Genomic DNA, 27709 nt, shown 5'->3' on the forward strand with positions numbered 1-27709 from the left:
CCGACCGGCTAGGCTGAATATACCTACCCCGGCACTATTCGTTGGCTCTGTCTCTCCGTTGGCCGTTCTCTCCTCCATCTTTCCATCTCCGTGCAGCTTTCTCTGTTGCTCCGTTTCGCGCGATCAATTCAACGCGTGCTCTCTCCTCTTCCGTTCCTCGCACGCACTTACACGCGCGTACAAAGGTAGCAGAGCGTCTAGCGCGTACCTCTATTCCTGCTCCCTGGCCGCAGCATTTTTCCCCCGTCCATCCTCCCCAGACTCCAGACCGGAGAAGAACAGCCATCTAGGCCCATCCTAGTTTTTGTCTACCCAGGAGCTGACCGAGGAGACCGAAGGAGACCGGTGTGGAGAGGGACCTGGAACTGGGCCCGTGTAGCCTGCCACCGGTCATTCAAACCATCTAAGGCCAGTCCCCCTCGGCCTTATACGATCATTTCTCTCGGCGAATAACGCGCGCCACGCGAATCCAAATGCGACCGGGGAAACATCGACCAAATAGAGTAGAGTGTGCGCGCACGGCGTTCGCCTGTACGTCAGATGAAGAAAGGTAGAGGAAGCGAGAGTTCAAGGTGAGAAAAAGAACAACAACCAGAAGAGATCAAAGCCTGAACTCCGGACTCCGGAGGAAATCCGCGGAACGAGAGACACCGAGAGGAAGGCAAAGAGAGGGATAAGCGACCGAGCGAGCGACGAGGATCAAACATGAAAACAACCACGGTTCAAAGAGAGCGAAAGAGAGAGAGGGGAAGAGAGAAAGGTTCTCTTGGCAGACGACGATAACGACATGGTGTACGCCTCCACTTTCCATCGTAAACATTTCGCGGCTGCTTCTCCAGACGATAGGACGACGTCTGGATTTCCTAAGCGCTCCGAGGCGTTCGCGTTCGCGTTGGCCTCGTGGCCGTGGATGTGGATATGGTAGGCGCACACTTTGCTGGCCTGCCGGTGGAATTTCGTAGCCTTAATATAGTGCTCGAAGCGAAATAATGCGATGTGACTGAGCCGCGTTCACCATGATGATACTGTTCCCCGGCGTTCAAGGTGAGGAGGACTGTCTGCCCTATGCTTCTATGATCCTCGGCCGGAGTTTATATCAATCCCCCCCGCGCGCGCGCGCGAAGTAACATATTACTCTACGCGGCGCGGCGTGTAACGCTAAAACACGCCGGTAATTCGCAGTTTGCAATTGGACTTAAGGAAGGTCGCGACATTCTCATGCTTTGTTCGAGCTTGCGCTCGTACTTGTCGGCATTCTTGATGTTTATATTCGCCGTGTGGTGTCTGGATGAAGCGAGTTGTTGCGCGGATCGACTCGTTTCTAAGCAGAATGATAGGTAATTATTTCTTGCACGGATATATATATGTATACAATAGGAATGCTACTAGGGGATTACAGTTCATTAGTACCAGCAGTTAGTAATAGCAAGTAATTGATACGACGATACGAATCTTTTTCAAAGTTCTCAGGCTTAGCCAGAGAATAGAATTTCCATCGTTATCGCTTCACTTTCTCTAATATCTGTAATTAGAGCAAAGAAGTATGTAATGCTCCCTGCCTCATTTCTCTGCGTACAATTAACGATTCAATGTGTTTCTCGTTCGAACGTAATAGAATAAATAAAGATGTGAAAATTATTCAACAGGAAGTCACACCTGACTCCGAAAGATACGCTTGATAGGATACCCGCGTAGATAGCTAGCGGTAAAGACGTTGTAAGGTATCTCACATCTAAATTAATTTATAGCGCAGTTCGAATATTGACGTTACCCATGGACTCGCCTGGTCGCGAAAGTATAGGACAACACTCTTTCCACTCTCAAAGTTGCAAACAGAAACAGTTCTTCTAATCAGACGGCTTTTGCTGCGTTCTTTCCAACACCGGACGACAGATACAGAGTCTCCAGATTAAGACTTTAGAAAGGAAATATTAATCAATGAGAGATGGCAACTTTCCCCCCGATTAGAGTAAATTCCCCTCATCAGGCGACTTTGAACAGATTTAAGTCAGTATCGATAGTTCTATTTGGATCGTATCATGTTCAAGCAACAGACAGACTGCTTCTACAAAGCATAAAAGAGAACTTATGCGACAGTTTAGACATAAATAGCTCCTTCATCCGCAACGTTAGCGGCTTCGAAATTGTAACCGCTCGAGCAGCTACTCGCAGCTTCCTCGACTCTTATCGATTCGCTACGGTAGCCTCCTCGTCTCCTATCGGGAGTCGATAAGGGTTGCAGAATTTTTCGAATCGAGCTTGACAATTTATCGGTGCACTCGCGCGGCGCGATCGTTAATGCTATCGTACGTTCGTGATTTTTCAGCGCCTTATTTAGAATATACGCGCGCCGTTAAGGACCCCGAACGAGAGAGGGAAGAAGGCTTTAATCGTTCCGAAAATTACAGCACACCACCAGCTTACGGCGCTGTACGTTACGCGCTACTCTTTCGACTCACGACTCGGGGCACACGGCTCACAGCCTCAGAGGAATACCGAGAGAATAACGAGAATCACGGTCATCGTAAGAGCAGTAACAACGCTTTCAAGCTGCCCTACAGTGGTGGACAAAAGTATAAAACACTTGATCGGGTAACTGTACCGATTACTACATTTATTTTTAGATTATTACATAGTACAGTATTTAAAAAGTTATTGTCGTTTTTAGAGCGTCTGAATATTAATTCGAGTAACCGTATGTATAAAATGTGCAATGCTTTCGTTGCAAATATGTAAGATCTACAAATGCATGTGTCCTATATGTATGTACTTTTGTGCAGCACTGTATGCCTAGTATCCCTACACGTAACTGTTCCTGTTGGTATCTCCATGTATTATAAAGTAACGCACCCCTCGTGCCTACGATACCAAAGTACAAGTACTCGAATACTATCCGGTACGTATTACGTACACGTACTCGCAGTACACTTGGTTTATCAGCGTAGCATTGTGTTTAACGGGACCTCACGATTCGAAATAGCCGCGCGTTAAAGCGATTCGCAGCACCGCCGCGTGCATTGATTATCGCTAATAAATGTTTTCGTTGGTCGAACACGGTTTATGAACGAAAATAAACGGTAATACTCCTAATTAACACCTTGTTGACCAATCACGCGACACCGCGCCGACACTTCGAATTTGTGTATGTATATACATATAATTTAATCATTCACGTTGTGTTGCCGGCACTGCGCGACAATGGATAGGGTAATGTAATATATTAACCTGTTCGTAATGCGATGTTGTGGATGTATAATGCATAGGCTTTTCAAGGAACTTGAAACACGCTTCGTATCGCTCGATGCGATGTACACCCGACGCGAGAATAAAGGTTAACGTTGTGTTTATATTAGTTGAACAAGAGGTGACAATGACTTGTTCTAAAGCCGAGATTCATTACGATTATTACGCAAAAATATGTTATATATACATATATACATACTTTTGTGAGTCTGCCTCTGAATTGAAAATTAACGCCACATATACGCTCTGGACATCTACGCGCGAACTTACCTGTACCGAAATAATATTATTCCTTTAGCATTAAAAATAACTGTGCATCTCTTAAAGATTATATATAATTTATGTATCAAGTCATTACACCATTCGTACAAGATCGTGGAAGTAAGGAACAGTATTGTAGATCAGGAAGTCCCAATTAAATCTCGGAAACTGTTGATGCTAACAAATGTTTCATTGTCAGACAAAAATTCAACGGTATCGGATGCATTATATGAACGTCAACTCTGTTTTTTTTCTTTGATGGAATCGTATAAAATGAAAAACTGATGTCAAATGGAATTATTCTGGGTCGGAAGAAATGTTTAATTTTCGAGTTAAAATAGCTCCGAGTGCAAAGGGGTGACTCCTTACGTTACAAGTTATTTTACGATCACAGTGATTAGAACATTCTTGACGTTCATAAACTTTTAGAAGAAGAAACAGTTTATACTTATTGTAAGTCTATACTCCTAAGTATCATTTGAAGTAACACTTCTTCCTTTGCCGAAAAACACGGACCAATCAGAGCACAGGCCGAGCGCTTTTATCGGTCCGTGTTTTTCGTTGATAACTTTTCAACGAAGCAGAAAGACAGTTGTTTCAAACGATCTTGAGCATCACCGTTTCCAAGGAAACAACATTTATATCGGCAACAGCAAAATAGAATTTTTGTTTCATCATGAATTTTACTCGATGTTATAGTACAAGGGATAAAGATATTTATTATGCGGTTTATTATTCATGTGATATGCACAGAACATAAATTACAGCATACAAGACGAGGTATAATCTAGAGTGTATTGTTTACACCAAATCTATGATTAAGTCAATTTAACGGTGCTATTAGTTTAGCCTTAATGAATTGTGGCACGAATGAGTGCCCTCGAGAGTGCTCGTTAACTCTTATGAAATCTTAACAACCAGACTGCGTATTTTAATAAATGAATTTCCATCGTTGAAAATTTCCATAAATCTACTAATTAGTTTTCGCACGATTTTCTCGCGATCCGGAGCCATCGCGGAGCAAAAAGGCAACTTAATCCTCCCGAAAATTACCCCATCCACGAACATACGGCGTTCGTACGCAACCCGGAATCATCTAAACAGCGTGCTCGAAGGAACAAGCCGAAAAAAAGCAGTACGAGGACAGCCTTCGGCAAAAGGAGCAACGTTTCCCGTGTAATTCGGTCTTGCCTAACGTTGCCCTTATGCTGCGCAACATCCGATACCTTTACCTTCCTCCTCCGCTCCTCGGTGCGCAGACAACGTAAGATAACACCTGTGATATAACTGGCGAAAATAAAACGGTCCGGTGACCGACTACTCATTTGTCTGCACATGGCTGCACGTAAAATAACGGCCAACCGATCCAGAGAAAAATTCGAACTTGGCGCATAGCCTAATGTCTCTCCTACACATCTTCATACATTCACCATAAAAGTTAGAACTTAACAAAGAAGTGGAGAAAACTGGAGTAGTTTGTTACAGAGAAATTTTTCGCCATAACGAGACATAAGGGGATGTTTGTTACACGATTTGTTAATCTTTTTAACGCATCTTCGTAGTAAAATGATTTTACAGAAAATGCTGTATCACTACTGCTTAAGAGGGAACACATTCTTATTCTTTATAAACACAGTTTGTCTATGAACCTCAAAAAATGAAAAAAGTTATAAATTGACGAAATGGCAGCAGTTCATAACAAAAACGCGCTTTTCACCAAAAAATGAACCTTTATTCAAAAGAATCTTTTATATGTTACTTGAACATTGGAACTTTTAGCCCCGGCCTCCCCTACTATATCCGTAGAGTCTTCAAGATTCGTAGAATCTTGTCGGAAACGATATTCCAAAGTGTTGATCAGGTTTCTTGGATATGCTTCCTGCAACCGAGGTGCCAATCACACGTTATTAACGCCGGCCATCCAGGCCAAATATTCTCTGGCCACGAGCTCGTAGACTACCCGGCGTGCGTAGGACGTAGAGAACAAACATGTTCTCGTTCCTGCATCCGTTTCGAAGTTGCAAGTGCGATTGCGCGTAGCCATACGTCGACCAGGTTAAAGTCTTCAGCATCGATAACGCCAATCCGGCCGGGAGAGGATGTTTTATTCAAGGGAAATTGATCTTCCGTGGCCTGCATGTGTACATCGACCGTACGTGCACGTTTTACGTACACATTGACGGTTCGACGGTCATGAATTCTTGCGTGTTTCGCGCGACGTGCCATCGAAGATGTCTCGGGGAATCAACTCGAGAGAGCGTAACGCGTGAGCATTGTTTCTCGTACGGAGCGCAGTGATTTATGAACGAAAATTTTGTCCTGCTTGCGGGCCGAGATTTTAAAGCTTACCCCGACCGAGTAAAATTATCTTTTAGTCTACTTTTGTGTTGCTCGCATTGAAGAGTATCTTGGAAACAGTTTATAATTTTTTTTGCTCTGTAACTGTTTAGTGAATCCTAATACATTTTGAACATAATTAATTACGTAATTTTTACTATACATATATAAAAAAAACTGGAGTTTCTAGTTGCGTTTTTTCAAGGTTTAAATAGGGTTTGAAGTGGAATTTTATGAATGCTCCATAAGAAGACGTGTTAAAATGTGCAAACTTTAACGTTGCTATATTTCTTAAACGGTGCAGTGGAATTCGAACCCAAACTTTGGTAATTGCATTAATTTAGTAAGAATTATATCTTGTCAAATTTTCAAAAATTTTGTTGCCTTTTTATATACCTCCAGAACATCCTTAATTATATCGTGTTTCGAGTTATTTTTAATTAGAAAAACGAGACGAATGCGATGGTGAAAGTTTCATACAAAAAGATGAAAAATGATAAAAGTTGCAATCTTCTGAACCGTGACTGCCTCGAAACCATATAACCTTTGTTTAAAATATTTTTCGATATCATGAATAATTTCAGAGATAATCTGAAATATTAATATTGGAATAATAATCCAATAAAATGGATTCCTTCAGATGGGACACCACCCTGTATAAGTAATATTAGAAATAAAATTTAGAATTCGATTATTATTTTCCACAAGCCCAATGGAATATGATATTATTGGGGGATATTAATATTCGAATAATAATTCAATAAAATGGATTCTTTCAGATGGGACATCATGTATAAATAACATTAACAATAAAATTGATTTGTGACGCATACAGCGGTAGAATACGATTATTATTTTGCACAATCCCAATAAAATACAAAATACGAGTTTCGTAAAGGAATTTTCAATAAGCTCCACCGATCAGGATAAAGAATCAGCTCTAACGCCTCTAACGATTTCAAAAGAAAAGAGGAGAAATAAAGATGATCGGGGATATGCCAGGAGCAATGACGCGCATCCTACGGTCCATGCAGAACCACCTCTTCCACGTGTATCCGCAGTTTTCCGCTTGGTCGAGAAAGGATGACTCGAATCCCCTCTGGCGCGATCTGTCCGCCCGCATGAAAAACCTTCGATGTGCGTACGTACTCTGTACAGTGTACACGGACCGGAAATACCCCCGGGTGCCACTATACGAGCCAACCACGGTTCTCTTGCGGAAGTGCAGCACACGGAATGCAAATTTACATCGACGGAGTCACTTTACGGGAAAATAAAATTGATAACTCCTTCCATCATTGCCGTAAAATCGTCATCTATTCTCCCGCGTTGATGGCCTAACAATTAGGCTTTTCATACGAGTTAAACGTCCGAGGAATTTTTAAGATTCATTTTATTACCGGTTATGTCGTGCGAATGCTATAAAAGTCACGGAAATTGTTCGCCATGTCGTTATTAATTCCCAGTACTTTCGATTTATGCACTCCGGAGTTCGTAAATTCGATTTACGTTAAGGAACGAGCGCGATCAAGAGGAAAAAATTCTTGACGTTAATTCTAAGAGGATATAATAAAAAGATTATTCAATGCTCAATATTAGTCGAATATATATATGTGCATATTCGCACCTGGCAAGAACAGTGACACAACTCGAGAAATAACGATTTTCAGGTTGGAACAGTCATAGATAAACATCACATCTCTAACTCCTAATTGAACCGCTCCGCAGTAGTCTGGTAGCTCGGTTTTTGTGGCCAAAACTATTGTAGCGTTATTACAAGGTTTAATGTTATATTATTATAGGTCGTTGTGGATTCGTCTTGATACCAGTTAGAATATTATGAAGTAAAAAATATATGTTAATATTTAAAACATTGAGGTGACCTTCATTTTTTATACAAAAAAGAGATTATTCTTTAACTTTTTGTATTGAAGTTTGTAGAAAAGTGAATACTGAGGTCACTCTTTTAAGTTGCAATTGCATTTCGCGAATAATTTACAGGAAAATATTGTCACAACCGACACGATCGTTTGTTCCCTGGCTATCGGCGGTACGGCGCGATCAAAGTGCAAGATCAAGGGTCAAGGTCAAAGATAATTAATCATTCAAACGAAAATATCAAGAGCCCTTGGGTCGGAACACGAGTTTCGACGTTCTCACCGAATGCATCTGGCTGTCTAATTAAACCCATAATTACGGCCGACATGCATAATTGGACTGAGTCAGAAACAACTTCAGCTACGGAGATCAAAGGTCCACGACACCGATTTCTCGAGATGTACAACGATCGGAGGTCGTTCACGATCGAGCAAAGCCACGGTTGGATGGTACATACCCCCACTCGTAGAGTGTTGCACCTGCGTCAAAGACCGTATTGTCTTAGGACCAGGTAGATGATCTTTAATAGGTTTCGGACACGCTCCGTGCCTCTCAGGATCTCCAGTGGACTGCGTCGCCACCGTGAAGCTCTGTAGACAGGAATTCTATCTTATTTGCTTGCTTTCTATTAGTTCGTTTCCCTTCTTTCTCTCTTGCCTCCTCTTCCTTCTTCTCATTTCATTCTTCTTTTTCCGATCCATCTCTCCGCTAGATATTCTATTCTATTTTTAACTATTTGGGATATAGGCCTTGTTCCTTTTAGAGCGGTTTCCAACTTCTTTCTCCGGACTTACGGTTCTTCTGTTACCTCAGTTTGCTCATCAATCTCGTTCCATAATTACTCGCATCGGTAATATGACCTTTCCGTGGTTTGCTCTTTTTTACATTTCGTTTTATAAACGCTTTGTTCTTATTTTCTAGTTCTCACAGGCAGAGTTTTGCTAATTTATTAATAAATCACTGTCACAAATTGAGGTGTCCCTCAAAATCTTCAATATATTTCAACAGTATGTTATACGAGTTAAAATTAGGCATTTATTGTCGAATAATTCGTACAATTTGATTCAACTGCAAAGATTGTGTTCCATTTGAAATTTCCAGGGCAAATATCTCGAAAAATATTAATAATATAATGCAGGAGCGGGTGACACATTATACTGTTATTTATTCGACTTTGCGATGACCTTTGGAAGGCCTATGAAGTTGTATAAATAGTATGAAGAGCACTAAAAGGATTCCAAAAATATCTAAATGCCAGCAATAACAGTACGCAATCAAAAATATGGGTTCCAAAATTGAAAAATTCACAGAGATCCTTTATAGACCTTTTCAAGATCATGTTAAGGTTAAATAAAAAACATACACAATTTCTACCGAAAACGTTTTTTCATATCATTCGTATTTTTCAAGATATTCGCCCTGGGAATTTCAAGCGAGACACCCTGTATGTTCGAATAATTTATCTAATCTAATAAATTAAAATGTAAATTGGTGATATATCATTTTCAGCAGACGCGGCGCGGTTTAAAACAAAATCATGTGTGAAGAGTGTCGTGTAATGCAGGATTGCTTGTGCTTCCATTTCCGTCACCGTAGCGTTGCGTTGGTTGGATTACAAGACGAAGAAAAAGGTTGGTCGTTAATTGACACATGTCGTCCCGTTCCTTTAACACTCTCTAATTGTCCTTCTTATCTATTCCCATCCCGTCTTCAACGTCGCATTACCAATTCTTTTCGTTCTCCGACAAGTTTCCATCCTTCCTGCATTTATTCGCGAGTTTATTTGATCGTGTCTACGACGACATTTCTACTCGGTTTATCAAGCAGTTACGCGCTATCAGTCCACCTGATCAGCCTCCATCGAACTCATCCCGTTCTTTCGTGCCTATCTGCCGAGACCCGCGAGCGAAGCCCAAAGCGGACCTATGCATCTTAATAGCGCGTTAATACCCGACTCATCGAATTGCCTCGATTCGCCATTCCTTCATTAACAAACCGATTTCCAAGTTACATGATCAGAATCGTCAGCAAATCGACCCCTTTGCGCGACGGAAGCGGAGCAGAGTAAAATTGCGATGCAAAACAAAATCAACCTCAAATATACTCCGATGTAACTTCATTATTATTGCTCCAACTACGATTCACCAATGGCAATTAGAAGCAGGCGGCATTGCTTCTCAAACAAGGTCAAAATGAACAGACCAGCGTGTACAATCAATTTCAAAAATAATATTACAATTCAACAAATTCAACCAAATTTTCAAAATATGATTACTGAAAAAAAATATTATATCATCAAGTTTCTTGGAAACAAAAATAAGATAGTTTTATTCAAATAAAGTAATCTTGAAGAAAAAAGAACAACTTTCGTACGTATGTTATTTTGTATGTGTAACAGCAATGTTAATAAAAAAAAATGTGCTTCCTTTTTATTTCGAGTCTGCTTTTTTCTATTGCGGCCCTCGAATTAATTTATAATACATAATGAGGCCGATGGTGGTAAAAGAGTTTGACATGCCTGCCTTATAGAATTGAGATGGAAATCAGAGGTCCAATTTATTTTAGCTGTTTCGTAGCACAAGAATGAGGAACAAAGTTGACACAGTAAATACATGTTTCATTCAAAGTTCAATAAAAGGATAAAAAGAATCATAGATGAAATTTTTTATTGATACATACTAGGTCTTTGATTTGGCGATACTGATGCTGTATAACGATCCACGAGTTTTTTGGTTGAGGACGAGTGTTCCATTAGCAGATAATGTCCTGTTGCAGGAAACCGTAATCGTATCATGTACAGCGACGTTAACGTTTCTTTGGATTTTGCTTCTGGCCCTGATGCAGCGTAACGAGTTTATAAGAACTTGCGCTCGCGTGCTTCTCTTTTTTTTAAGTATGATTTGTATCTGCGAGTCTAAACTATACGACGGGCATGATAAATATTCAACAAGTATTTTTCTCCGTCAAGTATTTCACGCTAGAAAGGACTAAATAGATGTTGCATAAATTACTGAAATTAGCCTAAGCCTATTTTGTCTCGCAATTTTCAACGTCGGAAGCGAACAACTCGAAAGTAGAACGTCTGCACGCATAAATATGTTCGTGCTTCCGACGTGTAAATCGGTCTCAAAATATGTCCCTGACATTTACGATGGTTAAACCTGTTTTATGTTCGAATGAAACAGTTCAACAGATTACTGCTGATACAATTTATTTAACATCTTCATGCCGTCGTCCGAGCAATTTAAAGAGATGCTTCGGTTTAGGAAGCCGAAGAAACGATCGTGTTACGGATTTCTTTTCTAGCAGAATAAAAAAGATAACAATCTGTAGTTTTTGAAATTCGCACAGTCGGGGACGAAGTTAAGTGAGAACACCATTTAAAAACTAATAACTAGACTGTGGATTCTTTATACATTTATGACAAAAATGGGCACGCACAATTTAAAACAGTGGACGCGTTAAAAATATTTAAGGACATCGATGTATTAGTTTCAGCTTAATAGGATAAATAAAATATATGTCTGTAGTTTACTTTTGAGGATAGAACTATTCTAGGTCGGAAGAAATGTTTAATTTTGCGAGTTAAAATAGCTCCGTGAGGAAATGGTTAAAATCGATCTAGAAAATTGCCTGCAATCAACAGAATTCGCCGGAAATATATTCGCCGGTTGTACCTGTACATGTAATTGTCCTGCACGTGCTTGCTTTCTATTTACGGAGCGTGTTACAATGAGGCAACGGTGGAGCATTCTGACCGTGACGGGCTTGGAAAGAATAAATTACGGCATGAATTAAAATTCCTAGTAATACGTACAGAATATTGATCACGGCAATTATCGTTAAGGCGTTGCGAGTTTTCATAACTTTTCATTCGGAATTTCATGCTCGTTGGTTGTAACACGGGGTTGCAGTCGTACGATTTATAAAGAACCAACGAAAAAGTGACTCTGTAGGCACCTACTAATGAAGATTTATATTTTAATAGGAAAATCGAGTAACTTCTTAGGCTGGTGTAAGAAAGTATCGGATACCTTTAAATGAGCATAAGAAGGTAGGCGTGAAACTGCAAGTGCGCTCTCGAACAAGTTACTACCCGACTGACCTGACCACTCGTAAAGCAACATCCACATCCTTAGAAACCGACGTAAATACAAGAAGACGAGTGGCAACTAAAGAATCCGAGCTACGAGTATCCGGTAGCTTAACGATCGAATCAAATGCCACGATTCTTGGAGAGAAAGAGTTGCGTTGCGTTGCGTTTCACAGACGCTGTACCCTGATCTCCGATCGCAATCCGTAATAAAAACATCTACAGATTGTGTACTCCCTTTTCTAACGCAAACATAAATAATATAAATGTAGTCACATTGTGTATAAAAACTAGGGTGGAGCTTGTTTTTCAATTATGAAATTTTGAACCCGCCACGCCACGCCCCCTAATTGGATTTACATAGTTATGTGACATGTTCATTCAATTTTATTTACACCCCCGACCGTTTCCTTTAAACTTTAAGGTGAACAACTTGCAGAAACAATTCTGCGACACACCTTGCATAACAATTAATCTACACTAGGTATCTCCACTTTGTACCTCCAAAAATATCATAATTCCTTACATGCATTCAAAGATTATTTCACATTAATTGTCGCTGACAAATCCGTTTTCGCGAAGCGTAATATTGGTGAGAACAATGTGCGTTCCAATTCGAGTAATAATATAATGTAATATTCACCCCGCATCCAGTTAAAAATATTCTGCTCTGATTAAATATAATATGTTTATGTCGAACGTTAATTTCTCTACTTTTCGAGGCAACGAGTGATTGTAGAGCAGCCAATCATACATGTATGTGTCCTCGCTTCACCGCTCATCTACTATGTTTGCCTTCTTGATGTAACCACGTACGTAGGAGGTGGTGAGACCACATTAAGCGACATAGTAGAGTACATGCGCGCCTATGTGAGTATGTAATACGTATTACCGAGACGTGCTTCTAGCCTAACGGATAATAATTATCGAGCAGCTTCTACTATATTAGATAATATTTGCAGATGATGTAAATATTAATTATTGGATACTAATATGAAACGGAAACCATGCATACGTTTTTATTGGTAACGTTTAATTAGGATATCTGAATGTTTCCTGCTTTTTAGTGAGAGGAAATGTGTTTAAACACTTACGGATAACAGTGTATGTACAGTCGGGGACAAAAATTAAGGGAACACCTTTTAGAAACTGATAATATAATAGATAAAATAAAATAAATAAATAAATGAAATATTTTATTTTATGATTTAGATTTTTAGAATATGAATATAAGTCAAAATAAAAATATTTTTTACGTCTGAAATTATACATACTATTTTTTAAATTGTACATGTATATCCTATTAAAAATACTATTTTTTCACACCGAATAAAATCGAAAATATTAAATGTGGTATTTATAGTAAAATATTTATTTCGCCAAATATTTTGCCCTCCTTTGACCAAAACCTGATTCTGCATGTACATGTATAGCATGTAATCGAAAATGGCATGCAGTACAGATGCACCCTAACTCCTAACGCACCAAAACATTATACAGTACCAGAATTCTTCGTATAAATGTATGAATTTATGAAGAATGTTCAAATGTTGTTTAGCATAAGGGGCGAAGGAGAGAGAGCTCGAGCCAAAAAAGTCACCGATGCGGTGAAACGTGCTTCCGGTCTTTGAAACGGGCTATACTCTGTAAGTGTGGATAAGTGTCGATCGTAACACATCGAAACGATATCGCGCATCGATGCTCTTGTCAGCGGGGCGAAAATTATGGCCGGGACGACAACGTGAATATCGGGGGATTTTAATGCCACGGCTGGTGGAATGCCGTAGTGTCGTTGGGAACAACTAGTTTACCTCCACTAGTAGACGCGCGAGCGTCCGTGGTACCAAGTGCACTCTCGCAAAAAAATCAGCGCACACGCTCTCTCTCTCTCTCTCTCTCTCTCTCTCTCACTCCCCGTTTCTTCTTTCATCTCCCTCTCTCTCTCTCTCTGCGATGGCAGCGGCTATCGTGCGGTCTGCAACTAGTCCGAGTGACACGAGAAACTCCGTTAGAATCGCTGCGAAATGAAAGTTACTCGAGCGATACGGCCGCTGAAACGCTCGACGGAAGGCAGTGTCGTCGGCCTGACCGGGACCATCAGTGACCGCTGCATTTATTAGTTCTAGGAAAGAAATCTGTCCGACTTTTGTCAAGATTCCATCTGTAATTTTTGATACCAAACATTGAAATGTCCCCCACTATTATCAATTACTTTCTTAGACTGTAGTGCGGTATGGCTCGCCTAACCTAATGAGCTGAGATTTTCACGTGGGGCGAGGAGGTGCGAGGAGGCGGAAGAGAACCCTGAATATAAGTGGATGATAACTACTAATACAGCGAAAACGTTTGTATTAGTCACGTTTATGTACAGAATTATGATTGCAGAATTTGCTGTATCATACACATAGTTTTTTTATTAATCCTCATCCGTTCCGCGTGTCAATTTGATTAATCAGATTTCTTGAATTATCGTGAGCACACTTTCGTGTTAGATGCAATTTTCTTTATATCCAAAGCAATTTTCCATACTTTTAATCTATCCACTTCTCCTTCACTTTACCGAATGCATTTGTAATGTTGACTAATGTTGACAAATTTTTACTTGCTCTGCTATCACACAATCTTTCGCTGCACGGTAATCAAAATTTTGTTTTAATACGCGGTGGAGAAATTGCTGCTTCCATAACATTATTTTTACTTAACACTGTAAGTTTATATGCCAAGCTTAGTGTATTTCTACTTTTCGGCAGTAGACCACTCAAAATGTCAGATCCCAATAGGATATGCATAGGACGCAGTGCTCCAAGATCTTTATGGAAAATAAAAAATGTTTGCATTGATTGCTAGACACAGGAGCGAAACATTCTTCTTTTAATTGTCTTATTAAGCTGAAATGAATAAACTGATGTCCTTAAATCTTCGTAATTAGTCCACTGCTTTAAACTGCACGTGTCCATTTTCGTTATAAATGCATAAAATCCGCAGTCTAATTATTAGTGAACAATATTTGTATATTTAGCTCCTGTGTCTTGATGCACTTGATGCAGAAACTTTTCATTTCGCATAAAGATCCGGAGTCGATTTATGACGCTACAAGGGTGCAAAGAAGTGTCCACAAGCTGCATCAGGATAACCGAGTAGGTAGTTCGCGCTATAGAAAGCACGCGGAACGGTATTTATTCGCGGTGAGTTTTCCTAATAATAATTCGCGGCGGGTATCACGCCGTGAGAATTAGCAGGATAAATAGATACGTTTCGCTAATTCCACGCGAAGGTTCGCAGTCTGGTAGCTCGCATCAAAACACAAATCAATGTCTGTCTCCCCTCCGCGGGGCACACCGTACTAATGGCGTTTCGCGTATAACGGAGACCCCTTGCGATCTATACGTCCGCGTATATCTACGGCTCCCGCGACAAGTTATCTTTATGCACGTGACTCGAGATGTAAATTGGCTTCATAGAGGCGACACTGGCTACACTAATAAATATCTCTATTCCGTTTATCCATGGCGCGTATCGTTTCATCCCTCTTTCCAGCCGCTTCCTCGTCGCGACGCGCCGATGTCCCCAGCCTCCAGTCCCATGGCATTGTATAATCGGCATTGTGTGTTCGTACATCGTCCACCTCAGATACGGTTATGAATCAGTGACGTCGATGCACACAGTTTCGAATACTGCGCGAAGAATGTTTAACCCCTTGCGCAGAGACCAGGCGCATCTATACGGAACGTCCTTTCTACCGACACATATGATATATGATAAGAAATTCCGAATCTTTCATTTGACCATTCAGACAATTGATCGTATCTCAGTCGCGAATGAATTTGTAAAGAATTCTTTCTTATTCTTGTTTTCTAACCTCTTAGCCACGGTCTTGCCACTCTAATGGCTTTTGTCGATGTCAACCTTCTGAACGGTATACCACTATAATAGCTCACTTGTTTATATCGCGCAGTCATTTGGTAGTTTTACCTGGAAAGTTTCCCGGGAGTTTTGAAAATGTGTAATTTTATAGATTTCGATGTGTTCTTTCCGAATTTCAACTTTGCCACCGTCGTATCTTTGCCGCTCGCTCCGCCATATTGGAAAAATGGCGCCTAATAGCAGTTTTTTTGACAATATCTCCTTTCCGACTCATTTTACGATAAAAACATTTATATACAAAATTAAACTAGAGAAAATTTCCTACAATTTATGCAATTACAATTTTTTTTGGTAAAATCAATAGTTTTGGCGTACGAGCGTCGCAAACTATTATTCACATCTACACCAACACGTGGTTTTCGTATATTTACGAAAAATATTTTGTGTTTCTTCGCAATGATGTGTTTCTAGATTCTTTTAACAGCTATACTGTATTTTAAATTGGAAACTTGTGTAATAAATGCATAAAATCCGCAGTCTAGATATTAGAAAGTATGATGTGACTGTAAACGATGAAAGGAAGTACAATCCGTCGGAATAACTTCTTATCAATCTTTGGTATTCACGAAAGATTTACCACCACGCGTTTCCTACGGTGCGTAGTTAGAAAGTCGACGCGTGTTTCCGCTGATGCATCCGCCGACGTATCCGCTTCGAATTACCCGACTCGCATCTTCAGCGAGTCTAGAATGTTAGAGGTGCACTTGTGCACCGTACAACTTCGATCTGAACTAATGAGTTGTAAAATATCGAACAGTTGAGAGAGAAACGCACCTTTCACGCGCTGATTTACACGCAACGATAAAGATTTCCTGTCCAATTATCTCGACTCACGATCAACGTTGTCGTAAAAATCTTGTTTCCCTTTCCTATAATGATTTTTTTGCTCTTTTGCTCTCCGTCACAGGTATTGATTATCGATCCTACTTGAATCAACATATCTTAATCACTTTTCTTCGAACAGAGATGCAGAGCTGGGTAAAATAGTATTTCAAATATTAATTTTAAAAATAAAATATTTTATTTGATGTAACAAGTTTTTGAAATAGTATTTTATTTGGAGAATGTTGAAAATATTTGGACTGCATCTCGAAATATTTTATCATTTTTATTTTAAATAACTTGCTGAAAATAATGATTCATATTCAATACTAAATTGATACTATATTATTAGAGAATTTTAATAAAACACAGTTAGTTTGTGTGACAATTGAATTTAGTGAGGAGTAAATATTTTATTGCGAATCAATATCAATATCCGAATCAAAATCTTGTGGAAACGTGAGGGATTGTTATGACGTATTTATGCAAATATAACCGGCAGTCCTCAAACGTTTCGAAACTGGAAGAAACTGTTATTGAATCCTGGAACCCAATTAGCGAAGAAATTTTGAATAAATTAGCGAAGAAATATTTTTTAATTAACACGTAAGAAAGGACACATCCTACACATTCTTAAAATTCTTCATTTTAAGATTTTAAAATCGGTCAGATTTAGTTATAAATCAGTCAGTTTTATCGTTATATTTAAAAAAAATAAATAACATTTTCATAACATACCCAATAAATAACATTTGACATCAATGTTGAAAACTCTTCAAAATTTTAGTGGTACAATAGTTATGCTCCACGGTACATACACATATGAATATATATGTATAATTAACCCTTTCCACTCGCGAGTTATTTTAACTGGAAAATTAAACATTTCTTCCGATCTAGATTGTTTCCATTCCCTACGATTTTTGAAAATGAATATGAAATCGGTATAACACCTCATATAATACCTAAATGTTTAGTAATTGATTAGTAGACTGCGGATGTTTATGCAATTTTCCATATTTTTGTAGACAAATTTTCAGAAATTGGTACCAAACAAGATCCTATTTTCATTGGTAATAACATTTTCATGTCGAAAATAAATAAAAATCGTAGCAAGTTCTGTTGAATTTGATGCTCCAGCATTTCTAAAACTTTTTATAAACCGTAAACAATATTTTGAATGAAGGTCCAGCAATTTTTAGTGGTGTCTCAGTCAGAGGGGACAACCGAGTGCAAAGAGTTAATTAATTAATTGAATAAACCGAGTAATTTTTGGTAGAACCCGTTATAATTTACGTCCGACCTCTTGCGGTTGAGTTCTAAATCACGTTTACAGCGTCCTCGTCATCACCTCATCAAACTTATAACCGTCGGACACATAAACACATGGTTTCTCAAGTGCTAATTACTCGACGCAATCACTCGGGCCATGTGCGCGTGCGGGCACTCGATTTTACGTTCGTTAAAGAAGGCGAATGAATCACTCGTGACAACTCGGCAAAGCAACGCAGCACGCAGCTCGCAACGAAGACCAGAAAGGACGAGGAGGAGGACTGAGGAGGACGCGCGCCACTTATTCAGGATCGATCGAAACGACGACGGATCGATCTACGCGCTCGGCGTAGAACAGTTTGTCGTTCGTTGCCCCGCGGCCAAGCATTTCGCCGCGAGCGAGGGCAGTTCTCATTTCCTTCCCTGCCTTCTCGCGATTTCCCAGTAGTGCCATGAAAACGCGCCGCAAAGCGCGCGTCCCTAGAAATATGCGTTGTCTGCCTTTAATGGTCCCCGGTCGGCCTGTCAGAAGAAAATTCTACGACGACACGTAACCGAGTGTGGTAACTGCCTGTTTGAACGAGGTGTCCAAGCTCATTTACATTTCATGGCTGGTGCGTTGCCGCGGCGACCAAAACCAACCGGTAGGATATCCTCAATGGATTTACAATCTGTTATTAGTAACAAGCTGCATCGTTTGTGTACGATCTCGACCACCGAACAACGTTCCATCCGAGATGCTATCTCACAGTTACGTATACTGTATAGCTCTACAGGTTTCTTTGTCTCGTTCGGGTTTTTTTTTCATCGTGTTGTTTATTAATTCAGAAAGTTTCAAGATGTTCCGACGTGCCTATCTGTAGATCTAAACAGGTGTTTGCGCACGTTTTTCCGTGGAATTAGTCATAAATTACTTGGTTTTAAAAGAACACGTGTGGTGTGATTTTGCTTACAAATTACCGGTCGGACCATTTAATTAACTCTTTCATTTGTCGGGGACACGTATACAAGATGAGAACGTAGAACGCAAGAGATATCAAGTTTATAGTTTTTAATGAAATAAATTATCGAGTGGACATACACAGCACTTTTCTCAGTTTCTCGTTTTGAAATGGGAAGATTTATTATTCCTTTTTATTCAGATAGTGCTTGTCGACTTTAACAACATTTACTTATTCGAAGCACCATTTTCTGAAAATAAACTATAGGATACCGGAGGAAGATTAAGACGCGTATTCTAGCTTAGTGATCTTTATCTTTCTTGTTGAGCTATCCAACACCAGAGTCTCCAGATTGAGACTTGAGACTTGTGCCCCTACTGTAGCTTCCCCTTCTACGACGCTATTCCCCACGCAACCGCCGCGGCCGTCACGTGACGCATTTCGTCTCTGCCGTGCACGTGTCCGGTATCGGCAAAGAGAGGATAACTTTTCCCCCTAATTCGTGCTCTCTACTCTCATCTGTCGACTCTGCATCAAACGTATTTGTGTGCGATGTTTTGCGGCCCAAATATTTATAATGCAAAGTTTTTAAGAACCTGGTATGTAAGAAGTTCTTCTGCATGATTTCTTTTTAATTTTTCAAAATTGTTGATAAATTGCTAACAGGAATTCTCAAATTCGCTGCTTTTGACGCAACTAGATTTTTGGAATTGTTGAGGATTAAAAAAAGTGTATATTTTCACTTATACTTGTCGTACAGTTACAATTACACTTGTTAAAACGTGGATTACGTATACGTACACGTAATAAATTATTTTTTTATATTGTATATGTAAATAGTAACCATTTTTCTGTTACAGAATGAACATTGGTAAAGAATCATCTTTAAAAAGTTTGCAAAAATATTTTCTACATTGTACTTTTACTAATCTGTTCTGGATAGGGACGCGACATTCGTATAAAATTCATAAAATTATTTAAAAAATTGTGTTGTTTACTACTATAATTATTCGGAAATACTAGCGATAAATATGCAAACGGAATTCGATAAATAATTTTCGTATCGTGTCGTTGAGGTAGACAGGTAAAAGAAAAGACGTTCCACGAAAAATATTCATCTTCATCATAATTTATAACTTTTTTCACTCTACAGTTTGCTGACAACGACCATTCCACAAACAGACAGATACTGTGTCACAGGATGGAAATGCGAGAAGACGGTTTATATGATATTATGCAGCTATGCAGAAATCGAAAACTATGACGGAACCATTTTGTATCCCTTGGCGATAGCGAAAAATATTCACCTGTCAATTCTAAATACATAGAAGCTTTGAGTTTTCTGTATAAACTGTTGCTGAAAAATACATGGTGATCTAGTGAACAAAAATCTTAACGAAACTTTTGTACCCTAACGGCCCTAACTTGATAATCAAACCCGAAATATCGGGACGGGTCGGGAACACAAAATTTTTTCGGATCGGGATGAGTATCCAAAAATTTCGAGTTTCCCGAAAAAGTAGGGATTCTCGAAATAATAGGAATTCTCGAAATATATAATTTGTTCTTTATATATTTATAAATATATATATTATACATTTAATATAATATAAACATTGAATTATTATATAAATTTCTTTACATTGAAAGAATGTTATTCATCGCGAATTCTTTTCAACAGTGTCATATGTCATATATTCTCGAAATTTTCGGGACACCCTATTCCTTCGATCCGATGCAACACGAAAATATATGTAGTCATTAAAAAAAAACACCTCGATGACCTCGAAAACTACGAGAAACAACAACATTTTAAAAATACACCCCCTGCGTGGAACTGAACATTTAAGTTCATACACATAAATCAATAAATCAAACATACAAAAAATTGTTTACTTTGTCAAAATTAAAAAAGATATTCTGGAGATCACACTTAAGTGAGTCACTCGGTACATACATATCGACTACAACAAAATAAAATTTGATTGGTTCAAAGAAAATTAATAACATACATATTTATTGGACTTTGTTCAGAATCTTGATCGCGAGTACTTCATCTTCATACTGACTCGATATTGTAGGGCAAGGGGTTAATTTGTCTAATAAATAGTGTTGCATCATGTGGGTCGCCTTTGGTCGAGCTATTCACATGTATGTACATCTAAAGCTACAGATACTATAAAGATTGTGATAATAAGACAACTGTGGCACACCTTCTTTCTTTAAGTAAAACAAACACGGTGGATTCGGTCTTATCGAGTGGCAAAACGACGTTAATAATGTCATCGATAAAAGGTAAAAAGAGGTGTCACAGGCCGTTGAACGGTATCCATTCTGAAGCGTCATAAATGTGGACAAAAAGGACCGTCGGGAAAAAGGATTGTCGATTTTCGAGTGTGTCGATCGGGACAATGGTTCGGGGAAGGAAAGAACGTCGCCAATCTTGGGACGGAGCATTATGGTATGCAGCTATGCGGTCAGGCACGTTATATGATTATTTTGTGCGGCCACGGCAAGGCCACCCTATGGCGAGGTGACAGGATCTCCTCCTCGCGTCTAACCCGTTGTCTTGTGGATCAGGAACCTTGAGGAATTCCCGAAGAGGAGGCCCGTTTAAAGAACCGAACCGGTGCCTCCTCCTCGAGAACGCCGAGTGAAAAAAAGAAACGAACGAAAAAAAAGCACGTGTAAAACGAAGAAAATGTGTCGCACAAAAGCCCCCCGAAGAGGTCAAGCCGGGTCAAGTGATGCGATTTGGTTTATGGCGCGAGAGAGTGCCTCTTCTCTTGCATTATTGTATTTTCGTCGGTGATTTACGATAGGAACTCGACTACGTTACGTTTCTGTTTCTCATTTAATCTCTTTTTCTCGCTTCGCTTCGTCGTCTGCCCTCTGCTCGACAATCACTACTTCGAAATTTCTCCTCGACTAACGAGAGAGGCACTCTCTTCGTGGCCTCGATTCCGATCTGTCACCCGGAAATCGCCAATCGTTGTCTATTTCCCTGTTGGTCATCGCGCACCGGTCACTTCAACAGACATATTATACGTATACTTTTGACATTTTAATTCACTTGTCACGTGACACCGCGACGTCAAGTAAACTTCAAGAATGTGATCCTCGAGGGGACAAGCTCAAGGTGTATACCTCAATATCTTGAACAGTGTTCTTCATAGAATTTCGGGTGGAAATCATACAGCAGGAGAAAATCTAACCCTTAGCACTCGAACGGCGACTCTGACAAAGAGGCTGCACTCAAAATTGCTGTACCATTATTCAAAATATTAGAATGGCCCGCTCGTTCTCCCGATTTAAATATTATAGAAAATGTGTGGTGACATTTGTCAAGATGATTCTACGCGAATGAGAGACAATATAATAACGTAAATGAACTAAAAGAAAGTATAAATCACAATTGGACACATTTAGAACAAGAACGAATCAAAAAGTTATACAAAACTATCCGATAACGATTACTAGACGTAATTCAATTCAAAGGAGGTATCACGAAGTAGTAATTTTGTAGTTTTATTTGCTTAATCAAACATTTTTCTGTTAGTGTCTTATAGTTTTGTCGAAGCAATCGGTCAGTCCGTGTTCACATATCTTTCTCTAATTTTGCTGTGGTACGCGCGATACAATCCTAAGATTTTACATGTTTACTTTGGAAACAGTATGTAATATACAAACGGAGTGTACATTTTCTACCTTTAAATAAAAGAAATTTAAAAATATGCTAGGTGTCTTATTATTTTGTCGAGGACTGTAAATACGATTGGTTGGGCATCACGCCATGCAAAAATTACGTGAAAGAGGAACAAGAGAAACGGAAAGATCGTATACAGAGAATTCTCGATCCCGTTCTTTGCAGCGAATTGCCTATCCACGTCCTTACGTGGATCCAGTTACAGGTGTGCCCCAGCAAATTAGCCAAGCGGCCAATTCCGCCGCGTGCTCGATGGAACGTCGCGATTAGTATTCGATCGTCGAAGTATTTCTGTTACGTAGAACCGATCACGAAACGCATTCCACGGCGTAATTATTAACACAATGGCTGCATTGTTAACGAGAGGGTCGTAGTTTAATTGCGCTGTAATTGCAACTAGCACGGGATGTAATGGCGCAGACGAAATTCATTAGCTTACGTTGCCAAACGTGTAACCACCGCCATCGCCAACCAAAGACGACTCCTTTCCTATCCTTCGTTCGTTCTTTTAATGATTCCGTAATTCATGGTTTCATAGATGCGTGGCTCGCGATGCTCGCCGACAAGATTTACATATTGCATAATTATTGTAACGGTTCATCGACACGATAGCAGACACGCGTAAATCTCGCTGCATAGAAAAGCACATATGTACACACAGTAGTACGCCGAGTTACGTCCCCGTCCGCGTCCTCCCATCTCACGTCGTTTTGTGGTTCCGTCGTTTTCATTAGCAGCGCGATAGATTATTAGTTTATAGCCTAAATGAATCACGTTCCTGCTCCCACGTGGTTAATTACATCTCGTTTAATGTAGTTTATAGTAATATTTCAAAGAACCTCCAGATATCTTCTATCAAGCTGATAGAATCCATGAAAACTAAATTACAATACAGTCGGGGATAATATTAAGTGGAAACTCTTAAAAGTCGCATAACTTTCTAAAAATTGGTCCAAAACACTTGAATTTTTTTAAAGATGTTAAACCGACTAGTTTGCTAGAGAATGAGTAAACACAAGATCAATTTATGTACGTTTTGTACAATTATTAACGAAGCGTAATTTGCAGTATTCGGCAGCATAAAGCTGCTCGTGTAGCTATTTTCATAAAAGCTGTGACAGTTACATGCTGCCGAATATGCAAATTACTCTTCGTAAACGTAAAAAAAAATAGGACTTTTGAGTGCGATTGCGGCCTACCCCATGCGAAAAACCCCATCTTTGCAAACCCACACCCTCCTTGTAGTCCCAGAAAATTGTCTACCCCCTTAAAGCTTTAATATAACAATGGAAAAAGTAATAGAGTTCCTTATTTATGTGCCACAATACTCGCGACACATTTATGTATAAAAAAATTCTTGCTTTTCAGTGAACTGTTCTCGCTGTAGAAAGTGATTTCTCGAGGGGTTGCTTTTCAACATGAACGATTCACACGGCACACTGGAAACAGAACGCAGATAAGTGAACCCCGGAACACAACTGTGCCACGCGGCGTCAAAAGCTTTCAAAGAACAAAGGGTCATAAGTTCGAGAAACGAAAGTGCGGTAAACGACGCGATCAGTTATCGACGTCAATGACTCTCTTTGTGATTAATTCATTGGTATTTCCATCACACGTCGCAGTTATGTATTTACACGTCATACAACAGACTTATTGTATACTTATATACAGTACAGACTTATATTATTATATTAATTATTAACTACGCTTGTTATATTCTCTTTTAAATAAATATCGTTTTTTCTCACTTTTCATTAATATAATTTCTTTCAAACTCTTTTCAAGTAAACCTATTCACATTTAGAAATGATTATAGAAACGATCAGAGCTCTTGAAAATTTTAATGATGTCAAGCTCAAAATTAAAGCATAATTAGTTGAATTAAAGTGTAAAAGCTAGGACCTTCTCTATGCAACTATTTCTAAGGGGCGTATGTGAGGGTTAAATAAACGAAGCTTTTATGGTTCAGCATAAACGTGTGCAAAAAGGGGGCGGAAACACAAATCACGTTTCAAAATAGATTTTCGTACGTCGTCGATAAATGAGATTCCAGATTTCACGCTCGTGTTAATGCGTATAATTAATCTTGCTGAGATGATATAGGAGGTTTTTTTCAGGTAGCTTTTTGGTCGCGAAGATATTGGCGAAGTCGAAGTGTGATATTAAAGTTGAGAATCTTCTTTTAAACTTCAACATAAATCGTGACCAGGTAGCGACAGAGAACGAGAATGGATATACCCGGACGTTTATTATTTAGAGGTTCTTGTTCGATACCTGAGCGGAATTGGCCATTACGAAGATACAGGTATAAATAATGATAATATAACGATCATATGCAGGAATTGAAAGAATTATTGCCGAATTAATAACATAATAATATTACCTGAAGTATTACAGTCCTCCTCGCATGCCATTCGTATTTCATTTTTTTTTTTCGTTTTCATAGTTTTCAGAATTTTATCAAATTACTTACATGTTATCTATTTTTTATTGCAATTTAATTGTTTAAATTATCGTTACAGGTTCGGATAAACAAGTTGACGAAACATCATTTTTTTAATTTTGTACAATTCTTACCAATTGCAATTTGAACAAATTTTTGTTTACTCGTTCTCTTGCAAACATCTCCGCGCCGATAACTCGCATGATCGATGATATACGGGGAATATCTAATTTTATCGAAGCGACAGAGATACCTTTAGATTTTATGATCGCCTTATACGAAGATGCGATGCAAGTTCACCGACTGTCTCATTCCCGGATTAAATGCGTGGTATTGCTCTTCGACAAGTTATAACGCGACTAAATATATTTAGAGACGCGAGAGCATGTTAAGCAGGTTTCTGCGCCTCCTCGCGAGCGTGGACACGGGCGGGTAAAAGACCCATCGGACTATATGTATGTATTGTAAGAAGACCGGATAGATACTAGAGGTGTGTTCGAGAACCCGCAAATTTCTAGTCGTTACACGGATTGGATTGAAAATTGTTTTAGTCGGATCGGTATTCTCGAAATTTCGAGACTAGCTTCATCGAATACTGATTAACACGTTCAGTGTCAATTTTTGCTGCGCGGGCGACGAAGTCACAGAAAAATAGTGTCCTGATCCGATGTAGGTCACAACTCAGAACCGAAAAAAAACGTGGTAATTAAGATACTACTGCAGATAATCACTGACTTTTTTGGAAGTCTATGTCAAGACCAAAAAAAAATGCATATGTTCCACAGCGTTCCACGATGGTGTGTCGCTTTCTCTCCCCGCGGCGCGGGGGAAGAAACAGTCCCTAGCCGCGCAACACTGCTAATTGCTAACGAACCTCTGTTAACTGATGAATTAATTATACTTGCGTTCACTGTTGGCGCTGGGGGTCCGGATCCAGACGGAGATACTACTTGAATGGATACTTTGTTATCGCTGTACCGTGAAAAACATTACGACTGCATTGATCGTATGATATTTATTGCGTACCGTAGATGCCTAACCGATACCGGAGAAATTCGATTCGCTGAAGTAGCTGTATCGTTGCATGTACTTTCAAAGGATGACACAAACTTGAATGTAAAGTGGTTCTTCGCGGAAGATTCCATATAGGACATTAAAGATATTGTATACCGATATTTCTAGTTTTCATGATTATACAGTGTTTTCTGAATTCAATTTTATACTGTTTACACGTTAACAGTAATTGTAAATTCATTTCGTTCTATTAACATAGTTTATTCCATGAATCTTGCAATTCCATTTTTAATTTTTAATAATCAGTCACTTTCTCATATTTTACAATCATGCACATTACTGTAATTTATTGCTTCGACACCTGTGATTAGAATTACTAATTCGATTCTCGTACCCGTTTAAAGAAAACCAGATAGTTACCGTGACGATAAAAGTAAATCACCTGTTACGCTCGCATTCCATTTACTTCTGTTTGCATAATCAATATTTCAAAGGTATTATCGATAAACCTAATAATTGCCAATATAAGTCATTCATGTATTATCGGTAACAGTTAGCAGCACCTTTACCATTCAAATATTAGATCAACTTTCTGCAGGTATCTGTTTCAACCTGTTCCGATTATGCAACGCATGGCAATGAACAGTAATGAACACCCAGCCAATATCTCTTTGCACTATGATACGTTGAACTAAAGAATAGGAATGAAATCAAGTACTTACGTTGCAACCAAATTACACAATTTTCACCAAGTAAAGCTTGTAATAATTGTAAAAAATAATTAATGTTCATTATAAGAGATATGCAGAAAAAAAGATGTAAGCTAAATGTATGCACATATTCATGCAGTTTTAATTAATTAATTGCCTATATTAAGGAAATGACTACGTGTTTTGCGCAAAGAAAGCCAAATTAATTTTATGCGGATAATTATTCCAGGTCACAACCTTTGTTACGTTTTATTCTTAACTTCATACTTTGCACGTAATAAAATTGTTATAAATAATAGCCATAGAATACATATATAAGGTACATACCCCTTTTAAACGTCTTTTTCAGAATATTTTAGCAAGGTTATGAATATATTAAATCACTACAAAATAATAATGTTGCTACATAAAAGTAATTTCAAATAGACAAATATATGTAAAGATACGCAGTATTATTACTGCATTTTTTCGATTACTTACGCGAAGATAAAACATGAAGCGACATCATTTATGAGTCAACCTAATAAATTAAAATAAAACACTGAAATTAAATAAACACTTAGGGTATCTCGACTTATCTTCTCGAGGACTGCTTTGTGGACTCACGTTGATAATTTACTTCAGCAAATGTGTCCCTACGGTATCTACCCTTTTTCTAGATTCTAGATTATCTCCACGGAATTGTGGGTGTGTGTCGCAAAGACAGTTCCTTTTGACTGCAACTTATTTGAAACAATTTTCTTTGCCAATTATATTAAATAATTTAAATATAGCTCTCAAACTTTGTTGTAATTTATATTTGTTCTTAACTGAAGAATAAGAAATTGAATAAAGGAAGAACCCCAAATATACATATATGTATATATATACAGTATAAATACTATTCCTTACTACATCAACAATCCTTTACTACAAAAATGTTATACGCGGCTTTGTTTAGGAGTTATTAACGAAAAACACGGACCAATCAGAGCGCGACCTTTAGACGCGAGTTGGCACAGTAGTCATGGCGCGCCAACTGTCTATTGGCCGACTGTGCCAACTCGCGTCTAGGTCGCGCTGTGA

General features: G+C 38.9%; 1 protein-coding gene across 3 annotated transcripts in view; it reads right to left on the reverse strand.

Annotated features, from left to right (window-relative positions):
- Positions 1-27709, reverse strand: part of LOC143216500 (uncharacterized) — an 84502-nt gene that overhangs the window by 49035 nt on the left and 7758 nt on the right. The window contains exon 1 of one of the 3 annotated variants that reach the window (XM_076439610.1): positions 28-27642. The exons of the other annotated variants lie outside the window; for them this stretch is intronic. The gene's annotated coding sequence lies outside the window, so the exon portion shown is untranslated. Of the gene's footprint in view, positions 1-27; positions 27643-27709 lie in introns of those variants that run through there. 3 annotated transcript variants of the gene reach the window in all.

This window comes from Lasioglossum baleicum, chromosome 15, assembly GCF_051020765.1.
Source record: "Lasioglossum baleicum chromosome 15, iyLasBale1, whole genome shotgun sequence".
Taxonomy (NCBI): Eukaryota; Metazoa; Arthropoda; class Insecta; order Hymenoptera; family Halictidae; genus Lasioglossum; species Lasioglossum baleicum.